The sequence below is a fragment of the Perissodus microlepis genome, chromosome 18 (assembly GCF_051167445.1).
Source record: "Perissodus microlepis isolate ML-2025 ecotype Zambia chromosome 18, ASM5116744v1, whole genome shotgun sequence".
In the NCBI taxonomy this organism is placed as follows: domain Eukaryota; kingdom Metazoa; phylum Chordata; class Actinopteri; order Cichliformes; family Cichlidae; genus Perissodus; species Perissodus microlepis.
Genome location: NC_140478.1, coordinates 33,363,417 through 33,372,654, shown reverse-complemented (window position 1 = coordinate 33,372,654; position 9,238 = coordinate 33,363,417).

Sequence of the window (9,238 nt, the reverse complement as noted above, 5' to 3'; positions counted from 1 at the left end):
TAAGCTCATTTCTGCCACTCAGGAGCAAGACCTGGGGATACTTAAACTTCTGCACTCTTGGCAGCAACTCTTCGCACCCCATCCATTTCCACCTGAGAACCATCGCCCTTCAGACGTCCTCCTTGTTTTGCTTTTTTGTCATGGGACATAAGGGTTGATTAGAAGCCTTTGTTCACTGCTTTGGGCACTGCTTAGCTCTAAGGAAAATAAAATATTCACTCGGTCGATGACTTTAATTTTTCTTAACTAAGTCACTATCATCAAGGATACCTATTAAACGTATCTGTGACTTTGATGAAGTTGAAGCTTGTATAAACATATAAGCAATAAATAATTACTATTTATTGCTTATATGTTTACGTCTGAAATAATTTCCACCGCAACACGGTGGCACGGTGGTTAGCACTGTTGCCGCACAGAAGGTCATGAGTTCAATTCCACCATCAGGCCGGGGCCTCTGTGCTGTGGAAGGCTCTGAAACCAGACTGATATTTATCCAGAATATTATGTGTGTCCAAGAATGAGGATAATTGGTGGAGGACAACTTTCTCGAGAACCTCAGACAAAAATGGCAGCTTAGAGATTGGTCTGAAATTGCCAAGAACTGACGGGTCCAAACCAGGTTTTTCTTAGAAGCAACTGGACAACAGCTTGTTTAAACGAATAAGGAACAGTTCCATTTGAGAAACTCCAGTTTACAATAGCGCATCTCTGAGAAATGGCGTAGGTAACACATCCAAGGGGCAAGTAGTTGGTTTCATGTGCATTATTATATCAGTAAGATGGGATAATCGTTTAAATTCAGAGAAAAAGAATGAACATGTAGGTGTTTTCGAAGGGTCTTGGGATGGGAGTGGGATATGTGCTCTGATATTATCAATTTTTTCAGTAAAGAACTTTTGAAAATCCTCAGAAGTGTGTGAGGCAGTCTCAGATATGGCTGAAGTGGTGGGATCAACAGAGTTGATTGTGTTGAATAGAACTTTAGGATTACCAGAATTCTTAGTAATGACCTTGGAGAGATAATGTGCTCTTTCTACCTTGATGGTGCGCTGATAGTTAATAAAAAATCCCTAAACACTTGGTAAGAGATGTGGAGCTTGTCTTTCTTCCATTTTCGTTCTGCTTTCCTGGCTGACGGCACGAGTGGCAGCTCTGTACAGCCAGTGATTACATTTTTACTTTTTTCTTTATAGATTTCATAAATGGATAATGTACTGGAATGTTATACATTCCAGTACATTATCAATCATTGTTGTCATCTTATCCACCACATTAAATCTCAATGATTTGTCCACATACACGGCCACTCCTCCTCCACCTTTGTTTTGCAGAGTTATAAATGTGAATTCATAACCCTCCAGTTCAAAGTCTGTTCCTTTTCCCACATTAATCCAAGTTTCAGATAAGTCAATGACACTGAATGGATGTGAAAACTGGTTAAAACATTCTTTGATATGATTAAATATAGCCTATAGGCTTCTACATTTAAAGTGGATAATTACTAATTGATTCTCAGTTTTATTCCTCTGATTGTACTCTTCATTTGTAGCAGCAGTCGTCATTGATACTTTAATTGTTGTCTGAAACTGTTTCATATTCCAAGTCCTGTGTATTGTGATTCACGTGGGCAAATGTTTTCTGTTCCATTTGATCCTATTCTGCAGCTGTCTGATTGATGCAGTTGTTTCTTCCAGATATAGCTGAGATGTTTCTTTCATTGTGTGTCAGAAGTGAGAGTGTAGCTGTTTGTTACCTTGTTTGTAGTCCAGATCATGTTGCTCACTGATATTTTTTGAGATCCACCATGTTTTTAATGGTCAAACATGCATCCCATGTTTTCTCTGCCTGGATAGAATCAATTTGAAGACCACAGTTACCTTTCTTTTTCGTTTTAACTGATAAGACTACTTTAGGCAGTGCATTACATGAACTGTAACCTAAAATAAATACGTGTCCTTAACTCACGTGCTTTCCCTCTTCTGTGGAACCAGTTTCCAGTTTGGATTCAGGAGACAGACACTATTTCTACTTTCAAGATTAGGCTTCAAACTTTCCTTTTTGCTAAAGCATATAGTTAGGGCTGGACCAGGTGACCCTGAATCCTCCCTTAGTTATGCTGCAATAGGTGTAGGCTGCCGGGGGATTCCCATGATGCACTGAGTGTTTCTTCTTCACTCACTATGTTTTTATACACCTCTCTGCATTTAATCATTTGTTGTTATTAATCTCTGTCTCTCTTCCACAGCATGTCTTTATCCTGTCTTTCTCCCCTCACCCCAAACCATCACGGCTGCCCCTCCCTGATCCTGGTTCTGCCGGAGTTTTTCTCCCTGTTAAAAGGGACATTTTTCTTCCCATTGTTAGTGTTTGATAATAGGGGTTGTTTGCTTGTTGTGGTTTCCTTCTGATCTTTACCTTACAATATAAGATCTTTGGGATGACGGTTGTGAACTGCTGCTATATAAATAAAACTGAATTGAAAAACATTAAAACCTTTCTCACTGGTGTTGCAGAGATAAGGTTTCTCACCTGTGTGAACATCATATTATCAGTAAAAATCAACAGTTCAAAATGTAACATTTGACCAACATGCATCTTTAAACATTTAAGTGCTCATTTGACATTTCACTGTTTTAACGTCTTTAAATCTTTTCTGACAGGTTTTGCAGGGGTGAGATTTCATGTGCTTTTATACCTTTAAATGTTTTAAATGATACAATTAATCAGAAACTTTAAATATGTTTGGCCAAAGTCTTTTAGTATTTTTTTCATGTGTGTACATGTGCACATGTCTTTAAATATTTTCTCACAGGTGTTGCAGGGGTAAAGTCTCTCTGTGTGAGTCCTCATATGAAGTGTAAAATCACCACTTTGAAAAATGTTCTCCATTTTTTTGGCATGGATATTGCTTTGAATCTGTGTGTCATTTGATTGGACATTGTGTTGTTTGTATACATTTTAACTTTATTCATGTTGTTGGACAGCCAAGCCTTCCTACCTGTGATTTCCTAATATTGACAATGAACTGATTCTTTTCCCAAAAGTCTAGCAATAATGCATCTTCTAGGCTCTTACAGCCTTCTTCAAAGGTTCAGAGGTATGGTTTCAGGGTTCAGGGATAATTCATATACTGTTTATAAACATTACAAATATATTGTTGAAAAAATAATGAAACAACAGGAAAAATAAATCAGCTCAGAAAACAAAAAGAAAACATTAAACACAGAGCATAACTAAAAGCAAAATTTGTCATGAAACGCAGAAGGAAGAGAACCGAAACACATGAAACAGGTAAGTGCAAAAACTTTTATTTCAGCAAAGTCTAAGAAAACAATCCAAAGACAACTACATTGAGATTTTTCAAATGAAGCCAAAAAACACACACACAGGATCAAATATGAGAAAGTCACACAGAAGGGAGACAAACAGCCACTCTGACAAGGAACAATTGGAAACTAAGACTATAAATAATACCTAATTCTGCTAGAACAGGATCTTGGATCTCTCAGAATTGGAGCAGAGCCTGTGTTATGAAATCTGGCAGCTCGTGTCAGTAAAGTTAGCATCCACACTGGCTCAAATGTCTGTGTACATTTTATACAGATACACGAAACAACAACAACAAAAACAAAGGCGTTCACAGAGATGCATGTAGGCTTTTAGAACCATGGACAGAGCTCTTTGTGTGGCAGTGCTATTACTTGATTGTGAAATGAAATGAGAGAGAGCAAGAAACATATTCACACAACATTAATTCAGTTCAGTTAAATTTTATTTATATAGCACCAAATCACATTAAAACACAATAATACAGAGAAACTCAACAACTGAGCAAACACTTTGGCAACAGTGGGAAGGAAAAACTCCCTTTAACATTAGGAGGATTTTGAGCATCACACAATGAATTAGCTGCATTTTGATGATAAAGTTATATGCATTAATTTCTACACTTTTTAGCATTTTATGGAAATATTTCTATTTTTATAAAAGAAAACATGACAGTTTAACACAATGAAAATAGTCAAAAAGCTATAAAAAGCAAACATTTGTGTTAATCTGAGTGCAAACATGTCAAATGTTTGAATTCACCTTTAACATGACTTTTTTTGACTGATGTTCAGTTGCATCAGATAAAAATCCTCCTCTCTTCAAACAAGCCACAGAGGCTGATAAGAAGAAACCTCAACCCACGTTCAGCTGCTTGTGCGACTCTCCCATAGAGAAACAGTTCAACAGTTTTTGTACGAGTGTTTTTCACCGTGTGGTCGTACCACAGTGACTGAAGTCAGTCTGACACCTTTACAAAAACTCCCAACAAGCTTTTCTTTATATCTGAGCACTGTTCCTGAGATCACATGAGTTATGTGTGAGGTTTCTAACCTCAGCTTTTATGTTGTAGATATCTCCTGATGCTAAATGAGACTTTCCCTCGTTTGAGTCGTGACTTGCTGGCTGCTAATGAAACCTGCTGCTTAACTGCAAAACACTGGTGTGGTCACTCCAGTAAAAGATAAAAACCAGAGATAGTAAATGTAACTCTATGCAAAAAGGAGGAACAATATTAAAAATACGGCCCTTATTGTGCAATATTCTACATTAAATCTTACAGATCAAATAATATTGTGCACAGTATAAACAGATTTATCGGTCTGCTGAGGTGAAACTGAGATTTAGCATAAAAAAAAGAATTCAGAAGATGACAGTGATGTGATCCTGTGGATAGCAGCTGGTACTTCAGTGAAGAAGGTCAGGAGGCTCTTTGTGATTCCTATGATGCTCAGCCTGTTCAGAACACACCAGTTAAATATAATTACAATAGTAATTTTGCTCAGCATGGCAGTAAAACCTCTGAAGCCCCTTTTTTGGACTGATGCTCAGCTCCATCAGATAAGAGCATCTGCTGTCTTCAAACAAGCCACAGAGAAGAAACCTCAAGCCGTGTTCAGCTGCTTCTGCACGTCTGCCATAGAGAAACAGTTCAACAGTTTTTGTACGAGTGTTTTTCACCGTGTTTACGGGGCACAGTGACTGAAGTCAGCCTGACACCCTTACAAAAACCCATCCACAGCTTTTCCAGGTCTGAACGCTGCTCATGCAGAGCAGAAGAATAAAGTTCACAGGAAGGCCTCTGTCCAGTCAGCAGGTTCACACATATTTTGTTTGTTTTTAGGTTCTTTGGAGACTTTTTTAACCATAAAAATAAAAACTTTATTAAAAAAAGACTTTAAAAGAAGCTCATGGAATAGCAAGTTTCATCCTTCAAACAAACCTTACATGTTTTTTCATGTTTAAGTCTTTACTAATATGTTTGTTGTTAGATTGTTCAGACCAGTTTCTTACTTCCACTTTTTGTTTTTAATTGTAAATGATGTCAAACAGCTTGAATCTACTGGATTGATTTTTAAAGGTTTGCATTGTCTGATTTGTGTTTTGATGTATAAACTTTACCTCAAGAGGAACTTAGCACTAAGATTGACTAAATAGAGATGAAGTTCAAAAACGTCAATTTTTACTCCAAACAAAAAATGTGGAGGTGAATCCAGGGAGGTGGAGGTGGGGGTGGGGGGTGGGGGGGGGGTGGGGGGGTTTGGTTTCTTGCAGGTTTATAAGTGTTAAATCCAAAGTAACTGCTGTAATGGTGAGTGAGAACAGAAGGTGTGTAGGGATTTACTTTGAAAGGAACAGGATGCTGGTTGAAATCCAGGTAAGTTTTAGCATTGCAGGTTTGAGCTGGCAGGTGGAGAAGTTGAGGGAGGTGACTGAGGTTGGTTTGATGTGTCAACCAAAGTATACCAGCAAAATGCACAAACGACCAAACAACAATACAATACAAGACAATCACATCAGTTTGTATTAAATGCAGTTAAAGCTTAGTTTTGATGTATTAGTATATCATGACTGCAGGGACTGGTGTACACATTTACTTTATGTCTGTTATATTGATTAGCCTTATCAGTTCACATTTCCTTGTATTTATTTTGTGTATATTATTTATATAATGTACTAATTTTGCTCCACTTGTACAATGACAGTAAAGATATTCTCCTCTTGTATGTGTGGGTCTTAAACAGTACAGTGAGGTCCGTGTATATTTGGACACAAGATTTGTTTATTTGCATGTTCACTGAAACATATTGTAGTTATAATTACATATTGGACATGGACTTAATGTAAGTAAGTCCACTGCTCCAACCGCTCCTTCCTTTGTGGTAACACAGATCAGTGGACCTCTCCAGATTTTCCTCTGAAAGGCAGAAAGTAAGCACCGTGGCTCAAGCCTTTTATTATTTCTCTGTGCAATCTTCTGGAAAAGATTATCCCTAACTGGTCTCTGTCCTCTACCCTGCACCTCCTCTGTGCGGCTCCCAGTCAGTCCTGCCAATGCAACATACAAACTTCTATTAACTTTGTTAATAAAAGACTTAAGCACAACCATTCCCCGTCTCCCTGTTTGGGTTTTGCTCTTGACTTGGTTTTACCACCAGTGTAGCCAGTTCATGACAGCTAAGTCTCTTTTCCGCTGCTGGAACTGCAGCTGCAAGAACACAACAAGAAATCCTGTTCAGTCGATCCATTTCACTTTGATCTCCAAACAAACTGAAGTGATTCCCACGTCTCCTCTAAGGCTGTGGGACAGTAAGCTTGAATATTGAAGGTCAGACGTGCAGGCATCGCATTAGAAACAGCAGCACTGAGAGCACACGCTCCCTCACAGTCACAAAAGAATTAACTAGAATTAAAAAGCTTATTTTACCGCTATGTGCACTAAATGACCAGAATGCAGATTCTCTGCAGCATATTGTCTTATTTGCAACAGTGTTACATTTTATTATATTTTTAAATGTTCTTTACAGATTTCAACTTTTATTTATATTCTATCATCATCATCTGTATTTCATTTTATTAGGCAGCACTCATAGGGATCATTTTAGGATCTTGCACATTGACAGCTGATGACCTCTGTTGTGATATCTGTTATGTCTGAGTGTAGTTTTAGTTTTGTGGAGCCAATGAATCCAAAGATTCATTGGCTGGCAGTCAGTAGGAGGAGCATTTAAGATCAGCATCTCCACCAACTCTCCTCCAGTCCATTAACTACCTTATGGTTTTTGTTGTGTTCTTTTGCGACCGGTTGGGGAGAGAGAAGGAAGACGGGATAAAGACATGCTGTGGAAGAGAGACAGAGATTAATAACAGATATGATTCAATGCAGAGAGGTCTGTTAACACATAGTGAGTGAGAAAGGTGACTGGAAAGGAAAAACTCAATGCATCATGGGAATCCCCCGGCAGCCTACGTCTATTTCAGCATAACTAAGGGAGGATTCAGGGTCACCTGGTCCAGCCCTAACTATATGCTTTAGCAAAAAGGAAAGTTTGAAGCCTAATCTTGAAAGTAGAGATAGTGTCTGTCTCCCGAATCCAAACTGGAAGCTGGTTCCACAGAAGAGGGGCCTGAAAACTGAAGGCTCTGCCTCCCATTCTACTTTTAAATACTCTAGGAACAACAAGTAGGCCTGCAGAGCGAGAGCGAAGTGCTCTAATAGGGTGATATGGTACTACAAGGTCATTAAGATAAGATGGGGCCTGATTATTTAAGACCTTGTATGTGAGGAGCAGGATTTTGAATTCTGGATTTAACAGGAAGCCAAAACAGGAGAAATCTGCTCTCTCTTTCTAGTCCCTGTCAGGACTCTTGCTGCAGCATTTTGGATTAGCTGAAGGCTTTTCAGGGAGTTTTTAGGACTTCCTGATAATAATGAATTACAGTCGTCCAGCCTGGAAGTAATAAATGCATGAACTAGTTTTTCAGCGTCACTCTGAGACAGGATATTTCTAACTTTAGAGATGTTGCGCAAATGGAAGAAAGCAGTCTTACATATTTGTTTAATATGTGCGTTGAAGGACATGTCCTGGTCAAAAATGACTCCAAGGTTCCTCACAGCGTTACTGGAGGCCAAGGTAATGCCATCCAGAGTATGAATCTGCTTAGATACCATATTTCTAAGATTTTCAGGGCCGAGTACAATAACCTCAGTTTGATCTGAATTAAGAAGCAGAAAGTTAGCGGCCATCCAGGTCTTTATGTCTTTAAGACATTCCTGCGGTTTAACTCATTGGTGTGTGTTATCTGGCTTCATGGACAGATAGAGCTGGGTGTCATCTGCATAGCAGTGTAAGTGTATGCTATGTCTTCTAATGATGCTGCCTAAGGGAAGTATAATGTCTGGTATCTCCTCCTCCTCTGTCACAGAAAAGCACAATGTTATTATCCATTGTTCTACTGATTCTAAGTTCTGGTTCAGGATATCTTGTACGGACGCTCTAACCCAGAGACTTATTCTAACCATTTTCTGTGTGTGTGTGTTGCAAACAACCCTCTGCAATACAGTTCCTACAATATCAGTCACGCCAAACGACGCTTTCAACCTTCAAAAGACGGAGTGCCAACTCATTGAGCACATTTGTAGTGTGTATATAAACATAAATAAAACAGTTTTATTTACAGTATACTAACAAAACAAAGGTTTTCAACCCTAACATCATCACCAGGCCAAGTAGAAATTCTCTGCATGTTTTTGATTGAAACTAACTTGTATCTCTTCTCATGCTGAATTACTCGCCTCCTTGGCTGCTGGAATACTGGATAACAGCTTGGAAGTTGCTTTCTCCTGATTCCCTCCCATCACGTCTACTCACCTGCAGATTCACTTCATGCGGATACCCTCTCGGCGCCAGCTGTGGTCTCAAGGCTGGAGCTGAACAAAACACCCTGATAACGACTGTGTTTAGACTGCTCCCCCCATTCCATGCAAGGCCACCTGGGTTGGCTGGAAGACTGTTTACTTAGCCTGGCGGGGCAAAGGACACTGTCTCAGCTGAACTCTGGACACACACACACACACTTACACTGATATGCACACACTGATCCCCCCTCCCTTTCCATTCGATGCTTGTGCCCTCCCGGGGAAGATGGCAGTCGACTGGACCAGCGCAGACATGCTGCAGGCCCGGATGCGCTGTCTACACCGGCTCTCTCTCACCCTTTACCCGCCCCTGTTGCTTGTCTTGTGTTTCTATGGTGTATTGATAGTCATGTGCTTTTGGTGCTGAGGTGTTTTTTCTGTTATCAAACTGTTCTCCCACTAGGAGCTCAGTCTGAGTGGAGTTTTTTTCTCCTCCTCTTACCTCATGTTATGTATTTTCATTGTTTTTTTTTTCCTATCAGCCGACCT